We start from the raw sequence: 23889 nt of genomic DNA on the forward strand, positions 1-23889 counted from the left end.
CCTTCTGTACTGCAGCAATTTCGCAAATTCGGTGGACTGTGGACACCGGGTTCACAGCTCAGTCCCTTTCCCAATCTCAAGTACACACCCAACCCCAGTTAAGCCAAACTGAATTCCGCCTTGGGAGGCTGCCAGTTTGTGATGGTCTCGTCTCAGTTTTCTCAGCAGCAAACAATCCTTGGGTGTGATCTTCACAAAAGGAAACAAAGTCTCCTAGCAAGTGAGTTTAGCCACGTGATTCCCAGCACTCACAGTGACGAGAAAAACATGGCTATTTAACGCAACTCGCATTGAATAAGGGGTCTGAATGATTTTTACCACGGGGCCCCCAAAAGAATCCCCGAACCCACCACCCCTCCCCAGCCCAAATGCAACATGGGAGGGGCCCCGACTCCCCCCCCACCCCACCACCCGCACCCACCCCCCCACCCCCCGCACCCCCCCCATGCACACGGGGCCACCCAAGCCCATTTGTGGGGACCAGTACTACACGGTGCTCACTCGGGGTCTCTGAGGCAAAGGGGTTGAATCCCAAAGCCTCAGATACCTAGACAATCTGCACCTTAGAGTGAGGCTTACTGCCTCGCTCTAATATGCAGATTTGACAAAAAGTAATGGCGCGATTCACCACGCAATGTCTCGCGAGATTATGTTGACTCCCGTGAGTTGTTGCGAGCCTGGTAGATCTCGGGAGTGGGGGTCTCCCGGCTTTCAACGGCCACGCCGCGCTGCCGTGGCTGCTTTTCTGGCACAGCTTGGCCGTAGGATTGCGCCCTCGTGTTTGGTGCAGGCGTTGAATCGCAGATTGACATGGCTAATTTCACTGACAGAACCATGGTCACCATTGTAAAGAAAGCCTGCCTTCTGGTAACTTGGCTCCCTTGGTGCTTCAGCTTTTCCAGCTAAACACCTTTCTGAGGATAAATCACATCTCTTGTTTTCTGCCACATCCCCTTCTGTAAGCGTCCTCTCCATGGCCCTTCCAAGCATTTAAAATCCCAATATAAGAAATTCAGACATATCCCTGGGCTTTAAGCTTGTGTCTTTTAAACCAATTATCTCTTTCATCTTCCAAACACAGTCTTCAAGCTCCAATGCCTTGTTCTACCTGCTCTTTAGGTTGGTGTCGCATTTATGCTTGTCAATATTGTAATGATCCCTGCTATTATGTACTTGTCTATTGATTTTTACTTTCTGATTCCTTAACGCTTCACGACCTCATCGTGACTTATTTTCCTGCGGATATATTTATTCTGATCATTTTCCATCTATTGCTTTTCCACTTCCCTGCCTCCGTTGTCCAAATATTTTTCAATTTAAGTAAATAAGCTCTTTCAAACTCAATATTAACGTCAATAATCTTGTTCATGCGTCTCATAATGGTCCTGTCGAGCAATGATCTGCAGGAGAAAATGGAGTTGACCATAACACGCTGCAAAGCCAATTTATTTTCCTCTTATTCTTTCAACATTTCACGTGCGGAGAAGCTGCTTTCCACGGGGAGAGACAGTTACAGAAGTTAAGAGTGAGCGTCACTCCTCCACTTTACTCAGTCCTCATAGTGGCAGAGGTGGCTCGCGCTCATACTGCTGAATCCGAGATTATGGGTTCAAGCCCCAGAGACTTAACCACATTGTCTAAACTGACATGTCAATGTAAAACAATCCCATGGCACTATTCACACAATAGCAGGGGAATCTTCCATGGTGTTTTGTCCAATATTATCCCTCAACCAACATCAGTAAAAATCACATTACCTGCTCATTGCTCTTTATGGGACCTCGATGTCTATAGTGGTCAATGAGGAGCCCCGAAAAGGTGAGTCAAAAGTCGTTTATTTCCTGCTCACAGCTAGGAAATACAGCAATTCAGCAACAGCCCGAGTCCCAGCCAGGACCATCCTGAGATGCCGGCTCCTTCCTGGGCAGACTTTTATACTGGGAAATTAACTTGCCCGCTGTTGGGCCTCTACCCCTCAGCGGGGGAGCTCGTGCTCCAGGAGCCACATGGGCAGATCAATCACGTCATCGCCGTGGGTCTCTTGGAGGTTATAACAATGTCATTACAATATTGACTGGACTTCAAAAGTATTTCACTGGCTGTCAGACATTTTGGGGCATGAAAATATTGGATAAAGAGGCTTGATAATTGCAAGGTCTTCTGGGGCGGGATTCTCCGACCCCCTGCCGCGTCGGAGAATCGGCAGGAGGCGATGTGAATACTGCCCCCGCCGGCCGCCGAATTCTCCGGCACTGAAAATTCGGCGGGGGTGGGAACCATGCCGCGCCGGTCGGCGGGTCCCCCCCGGTGATTCTCCGCCGGCATGAATCAAACCTTACCAGCGGGACTGGCGGCGCGGGTGGGCTCCAGAGTCCTGGGGGGGGCGCGGGGCGATCTGGCCCTGGGGGGTACCCCCACAGTGGCCTGGCCCGCGATTGGGGCCCACCTATCCGCGAGCGGGCCTGTGCCGCGGGGGCACTCTTTTCCTTCCGCCTCAGTCATAGCCTCCACAATGGCCGATGCGGAAGTAACCCCCCCCCCCCCCCGCGCATGCACGGGGATGACGTCAGCAGTCGCTGACGCTCCCGCGCATGCGCGGACCTCCGCCGGCTGGCGCAGTCCCTTCGGCCCTGGCTGGCGTAGCGCCAAAGGCCTTTCCCTCCGGCCGGAGGCGTGCCAATCACTCAGGTGCAGGCCTAGTCCCTCAAGGTGAGGGCTTGGCCCCTAAATGTGGAGAGAAATCTCGCCGGGTAGGGGAGAATCCCGGCCCTGTTTCTTACAGCAGTCCATTTTAGTATGTTTGGTTAGTGGAATGAGAAATCTGATGGCCGTTGGGATTTCTACAAAATGATTAAAAAGATGATACCACACTCTCAAAAATAAAAGGGACTTGTTACAGCATGGGCTGGACTTGACCATGAGCTTTCAGAGCTAGCGCAGCATGGTGGCACAGTGGTTAGCATGGCTGACTCACAGTGCCAGGGACACAGGTTTGATTCTGACCTTGGGTGACAGTCTGTGTGGAGTGTGTACATTCTCATTGTGACTGTGTGAGTTTTCTCCGGGAGCTCAGGTTTCCTCCCACAGCCAAAAGATGTGCCGGATAGGTGGATTGCCCCTTAGTGTCCAAAGATTAGGTTGAGTAATAGCGATAGGGTTGGGCTGTGGGCATGTGTGTGGTCCTCTTTCAGAGGGTTGGTGCAGACTTGATGGGCAGAATTGCCTCCTTCTGCACTGTAGGGACATGAATGTTGACTCCAGCATTGTAATAAAATGGGGGTCCTGAGTTTGCACTTTCTGGCAGAGAGATGACAGAGAGATCTATCCAGGAGCTGGAATCCAGGCGAGATTGGTCATTGGGTTCTCAATGTCGCCATCTCAATCAAAATGTCAGCAACTCTCCAAGACTGGTGGGCACTGCTGAGGCAAGTTTCAAGACCGCAAAACGCCCTCACTGGGCTGCACAAGGTGGAATAAAAACAATTGGATCTAAAATGGCCAGTCGAGTGGGTTGGGGAGGAAAGCCCTTTGGGATCGTTCACAGTCGCAGATGCAGACTTTGACATACGAGGTTCTTCTTAGTGGCACTACGATTGTTTCACCAGCCTGCCGCAGTGGGGCTGCTTTCATTGAACTGGCAGCTTCCACATGCACCGTGGGTGGTGAGGTGGGGTAGGGGGCTCGACAGCCAGCAAAATTACACATAGAGAGAGCACAAAATAGCCCTGATTGGGGCTTGTACAATGCATTGTGGCTGAATGCCTCCGTGGAGTAGACAGCGGACACGCTGCCCAGCACACCCCTCAGTAAGGTGCCTGATGACTGGAATGGGCTTGTGGGTGGAGTGTCATCCTGATGTAGCTTCCACTATTTTCGCAGAAATTCCTCCCCAGTTCCGAAAGCAGTCAGCAAAAAGCCGAAGAGATTCTACTCAACTATTCAATCTTCAACCAGACATGTCGAGCGGATGATCCATCTCGGTCTCCTCCGGAGGTCGCCAGCATCACAGATGTCAGCCTTCAGCCAATACGATTCACTCCACGTGATATCAAGAAACAGCTGAAGGCACTGGATACTGCAAGGGCTATGGGCTCTGACAATATTCCAGCAATAGTACTGAAGACTTGTGCTCCAGAACTTGCCGCACGCCTAGCCAAACTGTTCCAGTACAGCTGCAACACGGGCATCTACCTGGCAATGTGGAAAATTGCCCAGGTGTGTCCTGTACACAAGAAACAGGACAAATCCAACCCAGCCAATTACCGCTCTATCAGCCTACTCTCCATCATCAGCAAAGTGATGGAAGGAGTCATTAACAGTGCTGTGAAGTGGCACTTACTCAGCAGTAACCTGCTCAAGGACACTCAGTTTGGGTTCCACCAGGGTCACTCAGCTCCTGATCTCATAACAGCATTGGTTCAAACATGGAAAAAAAGCCGAATGCCAGAGGAGAGGTGAGAGTGACTGCCCTTGACATCAAGGCAGCATTTGACTGAGTGTGGCATCAAGGAGCCCTAGCTAAACTGGAGTCAATGGGAATCAGGGAGAAAAATCCCCATTGGTTGGAGTCATGCCTGGCACAAAGGAAGATAGTTGTGGAGGTTGGAGGTCAATCATCACTGCAGGAGTTCCTCAGGGTAGTGTTCTAGGCCCAACCATCTTTAGCTGCTTCATCAATGACCACCCGTCCATCATAAAGGTCAGAAGTGGGGATGTTTGCAGATGACTGCACCATGTTCAGCACCATTCGAGACTCCTCAGATAATGAAGCAATCCATGTCCAAATGCAGCAAGATGTACAATATCCAGACTTGGGCTGACAAGTGGCAAGTTACATCTGTGCTACAAAAGTGTCAGGCAATGACCATCTCCTCCTACAAGAGTCTAACCAACACTCCTTGACATTCAATGGCATTACCATCGCTGAATCCCCCATAATCAACATCCTGGGGGTTACCATTGATCAGTAACTGAACTGGACTAGCCATATTAACACTGTGGCTACCAAGGCAGGTCAAAGGCTAACAATCCTACAGCAAGTAACTCACCTCCTGACCCCCCCTGAAGCCTGTCCACCATCTACAAGGCACAAGTCAGCAGTGTAATGGAATACTCTCCACTTGCCTGGATGAGTCCAACAACACTCAAGAAGCTCGACACCATTCAGGGCAAAGCAGTCGCTTGATTGCTCCTCCTTCCACACACATTCAATCCCTCCACCACCGATGAGCATGTGTACCATCTACAAGATGCACTGCAGTAACTCACTAAGGTTCCTTAGACAGCACCTTCCAAACTCACGGCCACTACCACATGGAAGGACAAGAGCAGCAGATACCTGGGAACCCCATCACCTGGAGTTTCACCTCCAAGTCACTCACCAAGTCACTGTCGGTGGGGGCAACATCCTGTTACTTCCTCCCTAACAGCACTGTGGATGGACCTACACCTCAAAGACTGCACCTTCTGAAGGGCAACTAAGGATGGGCAATAAATGCTGGCCTAACCAGTGACGCCCACATCCTGTAAATTAATATTTTTAAAATTGTGTGGGGGTAAGAGGGGGGGAAGTGGATCTCGTTTCCCATCTATCACAGAGTTAATTATTTGTCACTTCTCTTTCCAAAGTAAGTATTTCTTCCAATGATCACTCATGTATGATCTGCACAGAAATTAGAAATAATTTGTTTGGGACGCTGTTGTAAAGATGATTGTGGCCACCATTATTCTTATAAAGAGACCGATGCAAATGAAAATAAGACAGTTGTTCATTTTTTAAATACTTTTAATCATATTGATAGTTTTCTTCCAAAGTTAATGTTCCATAACTCTGAATTATTGGAAAATGCGATGAGTACAAAATGCACTTGATGCTGATTAAAACAAGCTTGAACAGCACAAGGATAACACTGATCAGCAATTAACAATACGGCCAGTCTTTTCCATACCAAACCCAAAGAGCCGAGCGAGAAAGAAAGAAGAGACTTTTGGGCGTCGGATTTCCCGACAGGAGAAGGGAAACAGGAGGCGCGTTCGATTCTGGGTCGTGCACACTCCTCTGTTGCGAAATTGGAACTGGCAATGCTTTTCCCTGGGGCCCGGTCCTTAATTAAGTAATGGATGGGTCTGTCGTAAAATATGGTGGCACAAGACTGTCGTGTTGGGTGTTCTGGTCTACAAACAGGTCAACACGGCTGGAGATGGTGTATCTCTATTTTATTAACAACTCAACTGTAATAACATACTGCAAGCTTGGGTACGTACATTACCAGCTTATCTGTGGACCCTGTCCTGTCACTATCTAGGTGAGGCACTCAGCACATGGTGAATGTCTGAGAGGCAGGCTGTGAGCTCTGTGCTCTGAGCTGGCTGCTGCTAGAATGAGCGGGAACTCTGGTGTCCCCTGTCTTTATAGTGCGTGTGCTCTCACTGGTGATTGGCTGCAATGTTGTGTATGCTGGTTGGTCCTACTGTATGTCCATCAGTGTGTCAGTGTGTGTGTGATTGCACCATGATATGCTGATGTATATCATGACATCCCTCCTTTTCGCAAAGAATATGTGCCTACATGAGAATACATAAAGTGTAGTGAGTGTGTCTGATCATGTGAGGAGATTATCGGAAGCACTCATGTCCAGGCGGAATGTGATCTGGGATCGGTTGACCGTCAGGGTGGTACACCACTCGTCGTCCGGATCAATGCTGTGCACCGACAGCGGCTGGTGCGTTCGACTCGGGGACAGCTTGTTCTTGTTGATGACAGCAATGCGGAAAGGCTCCCTGTCCTCAGTGTCACTGGTCTGTATGATGTCAGGATCGGACTCGGTGAACGTGGGTAGAATTGCCCGAACATTTCTGCGAGGCTGGTTAAACTGTTGCGAGTTGGCAGGCTGAGGCGCTCGACAGCAGGCAGCGTAGTGGCCAAGCCTGCTACAGCAGGTAGGCATTGTCGCACTTTGGCCGGACGTTGCCGCTTTAAATGGGCGGAGCCACAGTTGCCGCACGTCATGACGTCAGTGCGTTCGTTGCGCCACCACGCATGCGCGGTGCGGTCTTGCACAGTGCTGCGCACCGCGTCAACGTCCCCTCTTTTGGCGTGTACAAGGGAGGCCTCGGAAAGCGCGCAAAATGGCCGCCCTCCTCCGAGCCGCGGGCCAGGAGGTACTCGATCGTCTGGACCCGCTCCGCCTCGTGGGGCTCCTGCCACGCCATTTCAGCCGCCTGGATGTGTGAGTACCGGCTGGTGGCGTTCTCATGCAGGACGCAGGTCTCGATGGCCGTCGCTAGGGTGATTGCTTGACTTTAAGGAGCTGCTGGCGCAGGGTGTCCGACATGACCCCAAAAACTATCTGGTCGCGTATCATTGAGTCAGAGGTGGGCCCATAGCCGCAGGACTGTGCGAGGATGCGGAGGTGCGTTAAATAAGACTGGAAAGGCTCATTCTTACCCTGCAGGTGCTGCTGGAACAGGTACCTTTCGATGCTTTTGTTAAATTCAACGCTGAAGTGTTCATCAAATTTTAGGAGCACCGTCTTGTATTTAGTTTTGTCCTCGCCATCCACGAATGTAAGGGAGTTAAAGATGTGGATGGCGTGTTGCCCTGCCCTGGAGAGAAGAAGGGCAATCTTCCTGGTGTCAGATGCATTCTCCCTGTCTGTGGCCTCTAGGAAGAGCTGGAAGCGCTGTTTAAAAAGCTTCCAATTCACCCCGAGATTGCCAGCGATGCGTAGCGGCGGCTGCGGGTTGATGTTCTCCATGCTGCAGGATGGCGGATTGCTGATAAGTTGCAAGTAGGTCTCACAGGGGCTAGTATGCGTCCACTCCTGGAACCATGTCGTGTTGGGTGTTCTGGTCTACAAACAGGTCAACACGGCTGGAGATGGTGTAACTCTATTTTATTAACAACTCAACTGTAATAAACATACTGTAAGCTTGGGTACGTGCATTACCAGCTTATCTGTGGGCCCTGTCCTATCACTATCTAGGTGAGGCACTCAGCACATGGTGAATGTCTGAGAGGCAGGCTGTGAGCTCTGTGCTCTGAGCTGGCTGCTGCTAGAATGAGCGGGAACTCTGGTGTCCCCTGTCTTTATAGTGCGTGTGCTCTCACTGGTGATTGGCAGCAATGTTGTGTATGTTGGTTGGTCCGACTGTATGTCCATCAGTGTGTCAGTGTGCGTGTGATTGCACCATCATATGCTGATGTATATCATGACAAAGACCAGAGGTGGGCTGCCTCCTCAAAGGACGGCAGGATAAAAGGCACACCTCAGCAACCATTTTTGTGGCTGCCAATTGCAACCGTACTCAAACTTCTGGCAGAAATCTGAGAGGGGTGGGATAAAATATTTGCCAGCTGCCTTTCATTTCTGAATTTTGATTGTAGCCCTGTTGCTCCTCTCTGGAGAGTCACCTGGTAAAAGAAGTCAAATTAAAAACGTTGCAGACTGGAATGGGGAAATAATGCCAGTGGTAGTCACATGTGGAATTTCTAGGGGGCTCTCTGGATATATGTACCTGAAGTAAATTGCATTTCCCCAACTACCCGATGCAAAGATTTTCTGGATGAATACCTTCCTCATAAATAATGACATTGGGACACTGAACGTCACACCATCCCATGGGAACGCAATGAGGTCAACTACTCATTAACCTTGCCTCACAGCAGGAGGTCGCTCCAAGATGACTTGTACACATTAACAGTGAGATAGCACAAGGCAGCCATCACTTGACTGTTACCCCACACTTGGTAGCTGCTCAGATTCCAGCTCCTTGCTGATTTGGTATGCTGAATAAACCAAGAACGCATTTTTTTCCATAATTATATTGGAGATTTTCCATTGAACAATCAATTTTCCAACAAAACCCATATTACCCATGGCAGATGATACCCAAACACAACATAACAAAAACCCCAACCCACCCCACGGTGGCGCAGTGGTTAGCACTGCTACCCCATGGCGCTGAGGACCCGGGTTTGATCCCGGCCTCAGGTCACTGTCCGTGTGGAGCTTGAACATTGTCTGCGCGAGTCTCACCCCCACAACCCAAGATGTGCAGGATAGGTGGATTGACCATGCTAAATAGCCATTTAATTGAAATTAAATTTTTTTTTAAATTATTTAACCAAAACCATACACACCCCATCCACCAAGAGAAGAAAAACAGCCGAAAAACAAACAAAACAAATCCCAAACCCCACCACCCCCAGCAAATGACGGTTACTAATTCCTTATTGTAGGTAATGAATGGCTGCCACCTCTGGTGGAACCCTCCAACTCACTCCCGAATGGTGTACTTGGCTTTCTCCAGGTCCAGGAATTCCATTAAGTCACCCAACCATTCCGAGGTGCTGGGCAGAGTAGTAGACCTCCACTCCAGCAAAACCCGCCGCCGGGCGATCAACAAGGCGAAGGCAAGGACATCTGCCTTCATTCCGTTCTGCAAGTCCAACACCTAAAAATGGCCACCAGAGAACAAGATTCCAGATCGATATTCAGAATCGCTGACATGGTGCTGAAGAAGGAGACCCAAAAGCTTCTCAGTTTGGGGAAAGACCAGAACATGTGCGTCCGTGCCGCCTCCCCCCCCAGGAACACCGCTCGCAAGTGTCTTCGACCTCCGGAAAAAAAAAAAATCTCATCCTAGTTTTCGGCAGGTGCACCATTTTCATCACCTTTAGCTGGATTCGACCAAGCCGCGTACATGAAGACGTGGAGTTCACACTGTGAAGGGACTCACTTCACAACTTATGAAAACCAAGAACACATTTGACTTCAGGACATCTCCCACCACAATGCAAGAACATTGCAACAGGGCAGCAACCAGGAGAACCAGGTCAGGACAATGCCGACATTTTCAGATACGTACTTCGAGACCTTGGTGGACACAGTGTGGGAGAAGAGGATCACACTGTACCCAGAACAAGGATAAATGTCACCAGAGACAAACCAAAAGGGCATGTCTGCAAATCTCGGACATAGTGGGTGGGATTCTCCTTCAGCCAAAATTGGGAAACGAGATTCACCTCTATCTTTAGATTTTGCACTGAGGATAATGCATCTTTCTCTTTTGTCCCCCTTGTCTTTCTCTCTCTCCTGGCCTCCTGATGTCTGGATTCCCTTCATTCCTGTGTAGGCTGCTGCTCACCAACTTCACCGGCCTCAATTTCGGACGATGATGCACCCTTTTCCCGTTGATCAGGTTGAGGCCAACATAGTCTTGGTCAAGGATTCAATGCCTGTGCAATGCCAGGAGGATGCCGAACCCTGGAGGTGGCAAAGCTCTTACTTCTCAGAGGAACTGTCTTTCAATGCACTGCCGCAAATTTTTAACTCCAGGAGTGAGGCTTTTCACCCAGGGGTTCCAGATCAAATAGAATCTACAGTGCAGAAGGAGGCCATTCGGCGCATCGAGTCTACACCGTCCCTTGGAAAGAGCATCCTACATAAGCCCATGCCTCCACCCTAGCCCCGTAACCCCACCTAACCTTTTTGGACACTAAGGACAATTTAGCATGGCCAGTCCACCTAACCTGCACATCTTTGGACTGTGGGAAGAAACTGGAGCACCCGGAGGAAACCCACGCAGACACGGGGAGAATGTGCAAACTCCACACAGTCACCCGAGGCCGGATTTGAACCCGGGTCCCTGGAGCAGTGATGCAGCAGTGTTAACCACTGTGCCACCGTGCCACCCCTAAAGATGCTAACCTTTGTCAAGTTTTCCTCTCTTCTGGCATTCCCCCGACTTAGTGAACACTACCCTCAATGTGTCTGAAGGCTGAAGGCTCTGAAAGGCCAGCCACTTCCACCAAAGTTCCAAAACGTGTGAAAGTTGGGCTTTTGATGAACCATTAGGTTGTTTAATTGGCCTGTTAGTCGGCACGGGCCAGTGATCGTAGTAGACCCATGCACTACCCTGCCATCATGAATGCCACACGCAGTGAAATTGGAGATGGAAATTCTGGCTGCGCAATGTATCGATTCTGGACCAATCGGAGATGGGAAAATCTGGCTTTTGGTCTTGTATAGTGCATTTCAAGACATCTAGGTGCCCCGAAGCAACTTCACAGCCAAGCTATCATCTTAAAGTGCAACTTGATTGTAAATTAGTAATCCAGAAGCCAATTTGTAAAGAGTAAGCAAATTGCAAGGGTTAATGACCCTGTGACTGCACTTGATATCAAGAGGGCAAATGACTAAGTATGGCATCAAGGATCCCTAGCAAAACCGGAGTCAATGGAATTGGGGGAAAACTCTCCACAGATTGGGGTTAGGCCAAGGACAAAGGGAGATGATTGTGGTGGTTGGAGGTCAATCATCTCAGCTCCAGGACATCACTGCAAGAGATCCTCAGGAAAGTGTCCTCGGCCTAACCATCTTCAGCTGCTTCATCAATAACCTCTCTTCCATCATAAGGTCAGAAGCCGTGGTGTTCATTGACTGCACAATGTTCAGCACTATTCACAACTCCTCAGATACTGAAGCAGTCCATGTCCAAATACATCAAGTATTGGACAACATTCAGGCTTGGGCTGACAGGTGGCAAGTAACAGTTGCATCACATTTCTACGTGCCAGGCAATGGCCATCTCACTGTAGCACGGTACCACAGTGGTTAGCACTTTTCCTTCACAGCTCCAGGGTCCTAGGTTCGATTTCCGCTTGGGTCACTGTCTGTGTGGAGTATGCGCGTTCTCCCTGTGCCTGCATGGGTCTCCTCCGGGTGCTCCGGTTTCCTCCCACAAGTTCTGAAAGACATGCTTGTTTTGTGAATTGGACATTCTGAATTCTCTCTGTGTACCCGAACAGTTGCGAATAGGGGCTTTTCACAGTAACTTTATCGCAGTGTTAATGTAAGCCTACTTGTGACAACAATAAAGATTACTATTAGTATTATCTACAACAAGAGAGAATCCAATCATCTCCCCATGACATTGGGAGGGGGGAAAAGGCAGGATCTGGCAATTGGGTTGGATGATCATCCATGATCATAATGAAATGTGGAGCAGGCTCAAAAATGGCCTCCTCCTGCTTCTATTTTCAATGTTTCTATTCAATGGCATTAGAATCCTGAATTTGGTCTTTGTTGTACATCCACCTCAGGTATACAAATAGTTGTTGAGTAGTACAGATCTTGAGTATTGCTGAAAGTGGAGACATTGTTTGTCGAAGCTTTTTTAAAAGCTTCAACAAATAATGTCTCCACTTTCAACAATACCGTTGCTGAATCTCCACTATTAACATCGTGAGGGTTACCATTGAACAGAAAGTGAATTGGACCAGACATAAAATATTGAGGCTACAAGAGCAAGTCAGACGCTAGGAATTTTCTGGCAAGTGACTCACTTCCCGACTCCCCAAAGCCTGCACACTATCCAAAGCACGAGTCAAATGTGCAACAGAATACTTTCCACTTATCTGGATGAGTGCAGCTCCAACAACACTCAAGAAGCTCAACATCATCCAGGACAAAGCAACCCACTTGATCAGCACCCCATCTACTACTTTAAACGTTTACTCCCTCCACCAACGATGCACAGTAGCAGCTGCATGCACCATCTGCAAGATGCACTGCAGTAACTCACCAAGGCTCCTTAGACAGCACCTTCCAAACCCATGATGGCTACCATTGAGAGGGACAAGGGTAGCAGATGCATGGGAATGCCACCACCTGCAAGAACCCTCCAAGTCACACACCATCCTGATTTGGGAAAATATTGGTGTTCCTTCATTGTCACTGGGTCAAATTCCGGAACTCCCTCCCTAACAGCACAGTGGGTGTACTTACACCACAAGGTCTGCAGCGGTTCAAAAGCCAGCTCACCACCACCCTTCTCAAGGGCAATTGGGGATGGAGAATAAATGCTGGCCGAAAAGAAATGTTGCAGATGGGATAAACATGCAGCTCCTATTGTCTCACCAACTTCCCGTACTACAACTGCACCACTACTTTGGTGCTTTCACATAATCAAGATGCATAACCTGACCAGGAAGCGGAAGAACAAGAAGAAAGCAGTGATGATGAAGGGGCACCCTCGCTCAATTTCGCTGTCGCAGCTACCAACTTAGATACCGACACTGCACACAAGTTAGAGGATGGGATAGAGGCAGAATCATCACATGGTGGGACATCGGGCCTATGTGACCATGCCACCATGCCAAAGGGGTTTGGCAGGTTGTGGGAGGGGCACGATGGTGCAGTGGTTAGCACTGCTACTTCAAGGCGCCGAGTTTGATCCGGGTTCGATCCCAGCCCTGTGTCACTATCAAGTGTGAAGTTTTCACAATCTCCCTGAGCCTGGGTATGGGTCTCACCCAGATAACCCAAAGATGTGCCGGGTATGTGAACTGACCACACTAATTTGCCCATTAATTGGAATTTTTCTTTTAAAAAGGACAGATTGTGGGGTCGCACACAGAGTTTGCTGCAAGGCACCAGGCTGAACAGTTCCACTGGGCAACTTACAGAAGGTAGCTGATGGGTAAATACAATGAAATGCTTGTGCATTCGTTAAGTTTGTCAGAAAGTTTGTGGTTGCTGTCAAGGAGCACAGAGAGCCAAGCAGCAAATTGGCACAGTGGTTTGTGCAGAGATTGGGTTAATTCTTTTAAGCATAAGATAGGTGGCCAACCTTGTTCACACACTTGTGGGCCTGATCAAGGTGCAACATCTGATGGCTGATATCATAGTTTCCAATACAGCGAGAGCAGCTTTCAGTCAAAGTTTAGGTGCTGCAGTGGGAGCTCAGGTGGAAGTTATGAAAGTGCAGCTTGCTGCCATCATAGCTGTGTATTGCAGGATGCCAAGTGACTTTTCAGCATCCGGGCATCCAACAGATAACTCGCATTAATGAGGCACCGCCTTGGGGAGCTGCAGGGCCATCTGGTTCACAGACCTGTTGTCCTCTCTCAAGAAACTCTTTAAGGTGTTCCCCACCCAAAATACTTATTCCCAATTTCTCACCCAATCAATTTAAAGAATGCTTCCTGGATGAGGTCCTGTAATGCTTTCAACGCATCTAAAACTTTTCTGAGAGCATATTGCTGGCCATCCAACTGTCTTCAATGTGGCTCTCCAATATGGCTCCACCATAGTCTCATGCAGTGCATTCCTGTCCTAACCACTCACTGCTTAATAACGTAGTCATTTACAGGAAACGCAAAGGAGGCTCTTCGGTTGGAAGCATGAGGTAAAATTTGGATTAAGGACTACCGAACCAAAACCAAACAAAAAATCTGAAAGTTGTCACAACTACCTCAACATTAGGAGGACGCCAGTAAGGGGAGAAGACAGTACAACAACAATTTGCATTTAGGCACCATTTCTATGGTTTGTATTTGTATAAAATTTGCAGTTAGAAAATAATGTTTCAACTTTTTTTTATAAAAAAGGCAGCACAGTGGCATAGTAGGGCAGCATTGTAGCACAGTGGTTAGCACAGTTGCTTCACAGCTCCAGAGTCTCAGGTTCAATTCCCGGCTTGGGTCACTGTCTGTGTGGAGTCTGCACGTTCTCCCCGTGTTTGCATGGTTTCCTCCGGGTGCTCCGGTTTCCTCCCACAGTCCAATGATGTGCAGGTAAGATGGATTGGCCATGCTAAATTGCCCTTCGTGTCCAAAAAAGGTTAGATGGGGTTACGGGGATAGGGTGGAGGTGTGGGGATAGGGAGGATGCTCTTTCCAAGGGCCGGTGCAGACTCGATGGGCCGAATGGCCTCCTTCTGCACCGTAAATTCTATGATTCTATGATTTATGTGGTTAAGTATGTTTATGTGGTTAAGTCCAAAGACATTTAACAGGAATGTTATCAAACAATATTGAACTGCATGAAGCGATGTTATAACTAGTGACAAAAAGCTTGATCAAAGTGCAAGTCTTAAGGATTTCTTCAGTTGTGGGGGGGGGGGGAGAGAGATGAAAAGGTTTGTGGAGGTAATTCCAGAGCTTAGAAACTAGGCTGTTGAAGGTGCGTCCTCCAATAATGGAGTCATGGAAATCAGGAATGTGCAAGAGGCCAGAAAAAGCAAAATTGGAACAAGGAGAATCACAGAAACGTTACAGCATGAGGATATTTGGCCCATCATGTCTGTCAGCCCGTCGCAAGATCTACTCTGCTATTCCCACTCCCCTGCCCTTTCCCCAGAGTTGCTTTTTCAAATTTAATTTTGAAAGCCGTGATTGAATCTGGCTCCACCATAGTCTCACACAGTGCATTCCTGTCCTAACCACTCACTGCTTAATAACGTTGGCCCGGATTTTCATCATGCCAAGACCCTCTCAGTCGGGACTGGTCCGCGTTTCATGTTTTGCGTTTCGCAGAGGCATTTAAATCTGGTTTAGCACAGTGGGCTAAACAGCTGGCTTGTAATGCAGAACAAGGCCATCAGCGTGGGTTCAATTCCCATATCAGCCTCCCTGAACAGGTGCCGGAATGTGGCGACTAGGGGCTTTTCACAGTAACTTCATAGAAGCTTATTTGTGACAATAAGTGATTATTATTATTAAATCACCAACTGCCTCCACTGAAGGTAGCGCCGGAGTGCAAAACCCAAAGTGTGAGAAGCATATCTAAACTTGGGTGGATTCATTTTGATTGCCAGGATAGCCCTCTGGAGCGGTAAGGTACCTCCTTGAATATGGTGCCAAGACACCTTTAGGTGCCTTTGGGATTTTTAAAAGTAAGCATAAATTCATTAACTGTCAAGCTCATTAGAACGGTCAACAGGCCTATCAAAATCATCTGTCAATCCAGTCAAAAAGCTATTGTTAACAGTACCTGTCAAAATGAGCTGCCAAAAGTGTCAGGAGGGCATATCAAGAGTGTCAAGAAAGTCTATGAAAAGCACCCGTTGATCATTTAAAAGTCCTGCCCTTTATATCGCTGGAAAAAAATTATCGGGAGTGTTTAAAAAATTTGCTTGCTATTTTACTCTGTTGGAATAAATCTGATGGCTTCCATTACTGAAATAGTTAGGATGGCTAATTTCACAACCATCCATTATCACAGTAGGGTTCCCGCCATTTCACAGTTTGATTGACAGCTCAAAATGGTTGTACACTCTTTAAAATGGACCTCCACAAACAGGGACCCAACGGAACAGCACTTGACTACCAGGAGATCGGAGGCCCCCAGGTTCTTGCCCTCTGGGCAGGGTGGCGCCCTAGCTCTACTGGTGCCATCTTGACACTTTGGCATTGCCAGCCTGGTACCCTGGCACTGTCAGAATGGGACCCTGGCAGTGGCACCTGGATGCCAGCCTGCAAAGGTGCCAAGCTGGGATTATTCCCGTGCTGCGGATCTGGCCTGGGGTTGCCTGCACAGGTGCAGAGGGTGCCGGGGGGGGGGGCTTTGTGGGGGTTCAGGGGTTGCGCCAGGGGCCATGATGTTGGCACACTGTTTAAAAATGGCATTCCGATCTCCTTCTGCACTGAGGGATTTCGGCAAGCAGAGCTCCTCAGTGCGGTAAACAGGACTAAGTGTGGCCTCCTTGGGACGTTCCTCACTGAGGCCCCGTATCTACCCGGGCATTCAAGAACATGGGGCGAAATTCTCCGTTATCGGCGGAAAGTCCGCCGATCGTCGCAAAAAACGGCGCAAATCCGACTTGCGTCACGTCGGAAAAATGGGTCGAAAGTCTCCGGCCCGAAATGGGCTAGCAGCGACGTAACGGGATCCGCGCTTGCGCACGTGGTTCACGCCGTGCAGCGTCATACGCGCCGCACGGCGTGACGGCTCATAAGGCTGCGCAGCACCGCCCCACCAGACCGGAACACCCGACCGGAACACCCGTCTGGATGGCTGGCCGCCGCTCAGCCCCGAGGTTCCAGTCACGGAATGTGGAGGCACTCCTGGACGCAGTGGAGCAGAGGAGGGACGCCCAGTATCCCGGGCACGGCCGCAGAGTTGCCCCACGCCACAGCCGGCGTCTGTGGAGGGAAGTCGCAGAGGCTGTCACCGCTGCGGCCCTGACACCACGGACAGGCACCCAGTGCCACAAGAAGGTGAACGACCTCGTCATGGCAGGCAGGGTGAGCCTCCCCCAGATCCCCCCTCCCCCATATCCCCCCCTCCCCCATATCCCCCCTCCCCCATATCCCCCCTCCCCTTTTCCCCCCTCCCCCATATCCCCCCTCCCCCATATCCCCCCTCCCCCATATCCCCCCTCCCCCATATCCCCCATATCCCCAAGTGAATCCAGCCCTAACCTTAACCTCTGCAATTCACGCCCAACCGATGGCGTGCATTCATATACCTGCCTAACAGTGTTGCCTTTTACCCCTGCTACCAGCCCCCCCACCCCCCCCCCCCCACCCCCACAGGAGAAGCGCGCACACAACAATAGGGAGCATGTGAGGACTGGAGGAGGCCCCGCTGACGAGAGGCCACTGACCGAACACGAGGAAAGGGCCCTGGAAGTGGCTGGCGGACCTGAGGACCGGGAGGTTGCTGATGCAGAGGTCGGGGGCGTACTAGCAAGTGAGCCACCGACAGCCCGTCCCCATATCCCCCCTCCCCTATATCCCCCTCTCCCATATCACCTGATCACTGGCTGATGTCTAACCATGCATGCTTCATTGTGTATCGCAGGACCAAACGTCCAGGCACCCATCCCCGCAGATGCAGACCGCCCGCAGGATGCCCCTCGGAGGCCACGGGAAACAGAGACACCCGGACCCTCCAGCATGCGACGCCCGCAGGATGCCCCTCGGAGGCCACGGGAGACAGAGAGACCCGGACCCTCCAGCATGCGACGCCCGCAGGATGCCCCTCGGAGGCCACGGGAGACAGAGAGACCCGGACCCTCCAGCATGCGACGCCCGCAGGATGCCCCTCGGAGACCACGGGAGACAGAGAGACCCGGATCCTCCAGCATGCGACGCCTGCAGGATGCCCCTCGCACACCACGGGAGACGGAGAGACCTGGAGCAACAGGGAGACGACACCCCCGTCACGTGCGGGAGCGACCACCCAGCGACGAGGGGGGCAGCCACAGGCCCCCGTCACATCCGAGCCAGGACACCACTACCCATGACACCACTACCCAGGACACCACTACACAGGACACCCCTACCCAGGACACCCCTACCCGGGACAGCACTACCCAGGAAGACGAAATACCGGACAGTGACTCAGAGAGGATGGGTGGAGACGAACCCCCACCTCAAAGTGCCATGGACTCAGGGCGGGACGAAGAGCACGACACTACGCCACTGCTGTCACCAACACCCTCCACCATCGCAGAAACACTCACCTCGGTTGGGCACTTTAGTGATGAGGCGTCTGGTACACTCACTGGTGCGCACAACACAGCCGTCCCGGTACAGCAGGTGGAGGTAGGAGCAGCAGAGGGGCCGGGCGGTCGGAGGGCAGCCCAGCCCAAGCGAACATCTGCCGCCCAGATGGATCCCGGGTTCCTGGAGTTACCACACCCACACATAGATCCGATGCAACCACCGACACGGAGACGAGCGAAGAGGGTGACGGCCGGCTTGCGGCGGCTGCAGTCGCAGGTGGAGGAGTCCACCGGCGTCCAGGAGCTGGGAGTGGTGCCGGTCATGCGTGCCACGCAGGCCGACACCGCACGGGTGGCGTCCGCGGTGGAGGCAATGGGTGCGACGGTGTCAGACATGGGGAACGGTTTGCGAGGTCTGGGGCTTTCCGTGCAGGCGGCATCTGTGGCCCAGGACATGGCTGCCCTCTCACAGGAGACCATGAGCCAGTGCCAGCGCCAGATGGCAGAGGCGCTCAACACCATAGCCCAGTCTCAGCAGGCCATGGCCCAGTCTCTGCAGGCCATGGCCCAGTCTCTGCAGGCCATGGCCCAGTCTCTGCAGGCCATCGCTGAGGGCATCGGCGCCAGTGGCCATGTGCGAGCCGGCGTTGCACTGTCACAGACAGGGTTTGCCAACCCCCTGGGCTCCATGGCTGCAAACCTGCAGACCCCTGTCGATACCAGCATGGGCCTCCAGGACTGGCAGCGCCAGATGTCGGGGGGGGCGTCGGATGGCCAGTCCGTTCGCATCCCCCACCCATGTAGAGGCCTGGGGGCCATCGGGCACCCAGAGGGAGGAGGAGGTGGTGTGGTCCGTCCCGGCTCCCCCTGTAGGGGAGGTCCCGGAACACCGCGACACCTCGGACTCCCCCCCTTCCGTCCCAGGTGCATCGGGTGGGCAACGGGCAGGACAGGCTGGCAGCTCGCCATCCCAGTCGCCCGGGCCGCAGCCTGGCCCATCTAGGCCAGGACGCCCCAGGAAACGGCCAAAGGGATCCAGTGTCAGAGGGCAGGAATCACAGGAGTCCACCTCCAGTTCTGCTGTACCGTCTGGGGAACCACATAGACGTAGTCAAAGGGCCCGTAAGGCCAAACAATTAGACACTGAGTAAGTTGGCACGGGTGCAGGGCACACATGAGTTTTAGGGGCTAGGGCACGTGCATGAACTCCTTTGGTTATTAAAGTCAATGTTACACCTATAGTAGCTGCCTTTGTGCTCTGTCCAAAGCGTGCGGGGGTGTCATGTACGTTGAGCGCAAGTGTGTGTGTGAGGGGTGGTCTTACCTCAGCCCCAGGTGAGTCTGCCCCGTTCCCCCTGGGCCGCCATCAACATCCTCCCGGGCAGAGGACGGGACCGTGCGCTGCAGTGTCACAGCCGCATGCAGGGATGGTCCGGGTGGATGGTGGTACTGTGGCCATGGGTCAGACATAGTCCAACGATGTGGAGCCAGGAGCTCACCGCAGGGCGGGTTGTCATCATCCTCCATGGCCTGCAATAGACACGCGTCCACCTGCAACTGTGTGAGCCCGGCCCGTTGTGCCGCAGGTGGATCGGCAATGTGGGGGGGGGGTGGTGTGCATGCGGGTGCGGTGGGTGGGGTTGGGGAGGGGGGTGAGGGTGCTGGGTGGGTGGATGGGTGGGGGGTGTGGGTGGTCGGCTGTTGCCATGGTGTGCGGTCTGTGGCCATACTACCCGATTCCCACGCCCATCTAGTCAGTGAAGCGGGCGGCTATCAGTCTGTCCCGTGCCCGCTGGGCCAGCCGCTAACGGTGGACAGCCACCCGCCTGTGTCTACCCCGTCTGCCCTGACCATTACCCCCATCCCCCTCATCTGGGGAGCACTGCGCCTCTTCCTGCTGCTCCTCCACTCCGCCCTCCTCTGTCTGCGGCACATCGCCCCTCTGTTGGGCTATGTTGTGCAGGACGCAGCACACCACAATGATGCGGCCGACCCTATCTGACTGATACTGGAGGGCGCCCCCAGAGAGGTCCAGGCACCTGAAACGCATCTTCAGCACGCCAAAGCATCTCTCTATCACTCCCCTTGTCGCTACATGGGCATCATTGTAGCGGTTCTCCGCCTCATTGCGTGGCCTCCGTACAGGCGTCATCAGCCACGATCGCAATGGGTAGCCCCTGTCACCCAGCAACCAACCCCTCAGTCGGGGATGGCATCCCTCGTACATGCCGGGGATGGATGACCGCGACAACACGTATGAGTCGTGTACACTGCCTGGGTAACGGGCCATGGCATATAGGGCATCTGTCACTGCCCGGATGCACCGTTGTCTGCGATATGCCGGACAGGTCCCCACTCGCTGCCTGGAATGACCCCGTTGCATAAACGTTCAGGGCCACCGTAACCTTGACGGACACGGGGAGAGGGTGTCCCCCGCCAGTGCCACGCGGTGACAGGTGTGCCAGCAGGTGGCAGATGTGTGCCACGGTTTCCCGCCTCATCCGGAGTCTCCTCCTGCATTCCCGGTCCGTGAGGTCCTGGCATGACTGCTGGGGCCGGTACACACGGGGCACCCTCGGGTGCCTCCGTTGCCGTGGGGCCACGACGTCCTCCTCCCCCTCCTCGTCCTGTCGGTCAGGTGTCCCTCCAGCCTGGGTGGCTGCCGCCTGTCCCTCTGCGGCAGCCTGCGCCGCCTCTCTGGCACACTCCTCCTCCTCCTCCTCCTCCTCATCCAGGGCAACATAGACATTAGCGGCTGGATCGCTGGATGATCGGAAAACATGACGGCCTGGTGAGGGGGGAGGGGAACGACGACATGTCATCATTGCCCATATCCCCTCCTCCCCCCAGCCAGGTGGCATGGACCGCATGGGTCCAACTGTTGGAGGCTGGCACCTGGCCAGGTGGACCAACTCACTTGCCCTCGCATCCCCCTCCCCGGCACGGACCCCCCATCCCCCTCCCCGGCACGGATCCCCCCCAACCTCCTCCCCGGCACGGACCCCCCCCCAACCTCCTCCCCGGCACGGACCCCAACCTCCTCCCCGGCACGGACCCCCCATCCCCCTCCCCGGCACGGACCCCCCCCAACCTCCTCCCCGGCACGGACCCCCCCAACCTCCTCCCCGGCACGGACCCCAACCTCCTCCCCGGCACGGACCCCCCATCCCCCTCCCCGGCACGGACCCCCCCCAACCTCCTCCCCGGCACGGACCCCCCCAACCTCCTCCCCGGCACGGACCCCAACCTCCTCCCCGGCACGGACCCCAACCTCCTCCCCGGCACGGACCCCCCATCCCCCTCCCCGGCACGGACCCCCCCCAACCTCCTCCCCGGCACGGACCCCCCCAAACTTCTCCCCGGCACGGACCCCAACCTCCTCCCCGGCACGGACCCCCCCAACCTCCTCCCCGGCACGGACCCCAACCTCCTCCCCGGCATGGACCCCCCTCCCGGCACTCCCCCGGAGCCCAGCCCACTCTAACCACCCCCCCGCCGCACACACACACACACAACCCGAGACACACCTCTCCTCACACATTCAGACTGCGGCCACGCCATAGCCTGCCCAGAGCCAACCCCCCAGGCCGTCACTCACCTCCACGCTGGTCGGCGTGAACCTGGAGCACAGGGTCACGCCGATGAAAAGGAGGTTTAATTTACGTCGACGTGAACGGTCATCACGTCGACGGGACTTCGGCCCATCCGGAAGGGAGAATATCGGCAGGCCGAAAATCGGCTGCCTTGCGCAGACCCGTGCCATTCTCCGACGGCAGCGGCGACATTAACGCCCCGCCGACTTTTCTCCCTTCGGAGACTTCGGCAACCGGCGGGGGCAGGATTCACGGTGGCCAACGGCCATTCTCCGACCCTCTGGGGGGTCGCAGAATGACGCCCATGGTGTTTTACTACAGGACTCTTTTCCCATTCAGGTAGAACATGCCCTGAGCCTAAAATTCTGAACATCGGCAACAAATCTCCACTCAATCTTCTCTTCCCCAAGGAGAATAATTCCATTTCTCCAATCTATTCACCCAAATGATTCACGGATGATTCTTATGAATCTTTTCTACACTCTCTCAAAAGTCTTTTCCTTCCTAAAATGTGATGTCCAGAATTGAACACCATACTCCAGTTGAGGTCAAAACAACCTTTTTAAACAGTTTGTCATGGCTTCCTTGCTTTTTACATTGTGCCTCTAGATTTGTACACATGAACCTCAAGGTCTCTCTTCTCCTTTATAACTGTTCCCTTTATTTTATGTTACCTCTCCTGATTTTTCTTACCAAAATGGATCATCTCACTTCTCTGCATTATATTTTACCTCCATTTGCTTGCCCATTCCAAAAGCCTGTCTATGTCCTCTGCAAGTCTATCTACATATTCACCTCGGCTTACAATACTTCCAAATTTTGGTAATTTTGAAACTGCTCCCTGTGCACAAAGTCTAAGTCATTGATATAGATGAAGACTAACACCAACTCGGAAAAATCCCATTATATGCCGTCCACCTTCTGAAAAAATGGCTGTCCACCTATTCTCCTTTTCCTGTCACTCACCCAGCTTCATATCCATGCTGTCAGTGTCCCTTTTTATTCCATTGGCTTTAATTTTGCAAACAAGCCTTTCATATGGTAGTTTATGAAATGAAATGCTTTTTGGAATTCCATGTACACCATATCGATCGCATTACCCTCATCAGCACTCTGTTATCTCATCAATAAACTCATCAGATAGCTCCATCATAGAATTCCTACAGTGCGAAGGAAACAATTCAGCCCATTCAGTCTGCGCCGACCCTCTGAAAAAGCACTCTACCTAGGCCCAATCGCCTACCCTATCCTGTAACCCCACCTCGAGGCAATATAGTGCAGCTAATCCACCGAATCTGCACATCTCTGGACTGTGGTTTAAACTGAGATAAACACAAATTTCCTTCAACAAACGTTTGCTGGTTATAAATGAATGTTCATTTTGTTCCAGATTAAAATCCACCTATCCTGCACATCTTTGGATTGTGGGGTTGAAACCCACGCAGACACGTGGAGAATGTGCAAACGCCACACGGACTGTGGTCTGGTGCTGGGATTTTACCTGGGTCCTCGGTGCTGTGAGGCAGCAGTGCTGACTACTGTGCCACCTTGTCGCCCACCACACCTGTGTCTAAGAAGGATTGGAAGGTGATGCCTCCTCAATTTCCAGTCGTTACTTTTGTCCGGGGGTTGAAGGCTGGGAAGAGTTACAAAAATAGGAAGAGGCAATGGCCTTGGAAAGATTTGGATTAGAGGTTAGAATTTTAAAATTGAGTTGTTGCCGGACTTGGAGCTAGTGGAAGTCAGCGAGCAGAGGTTGTGGGTGAACGGGAACTTATTATGGGAGCAAAGAAATGACAGCTCATTATTGTGGAATGTTCTAAGTGGTTAACTGATCACCTTTGGTCAGGGACCGTCAAGGTCTATGTCTCCTAAATCTAGGAGGTAAGCACAACTAATTCCTCCCTCTCTCCTTTTATCCAGTCAACACCCCTGGCTAACATTCTCATCTTCACAGAGCAAATAATATTTCATATTTATAGAGCTGTTTTAGCATAGTAAAACATAGAGGTATTTCACATCAACATCATTTGACACTAAACAACATGAGGAGACGACA

The sequence above is a fragment of the Scyliorhinus torazame genome, chromosome 4 (genome assembly GCF_047496885.1).
Source record: "Scyliorhinus torazame isolate Kashiwa2021f chromosome 4, sScyTor2.1, whole genome shotgun sequence".
In the NCBI taxonomy this organism is placed as follows: Eukaryota; Metazoa; Chordata; class Chondrichthyes; order Carcharhiniformes; family Scyliorhinidae; genus Scyliorhinus; species Scyliorhinus torazame.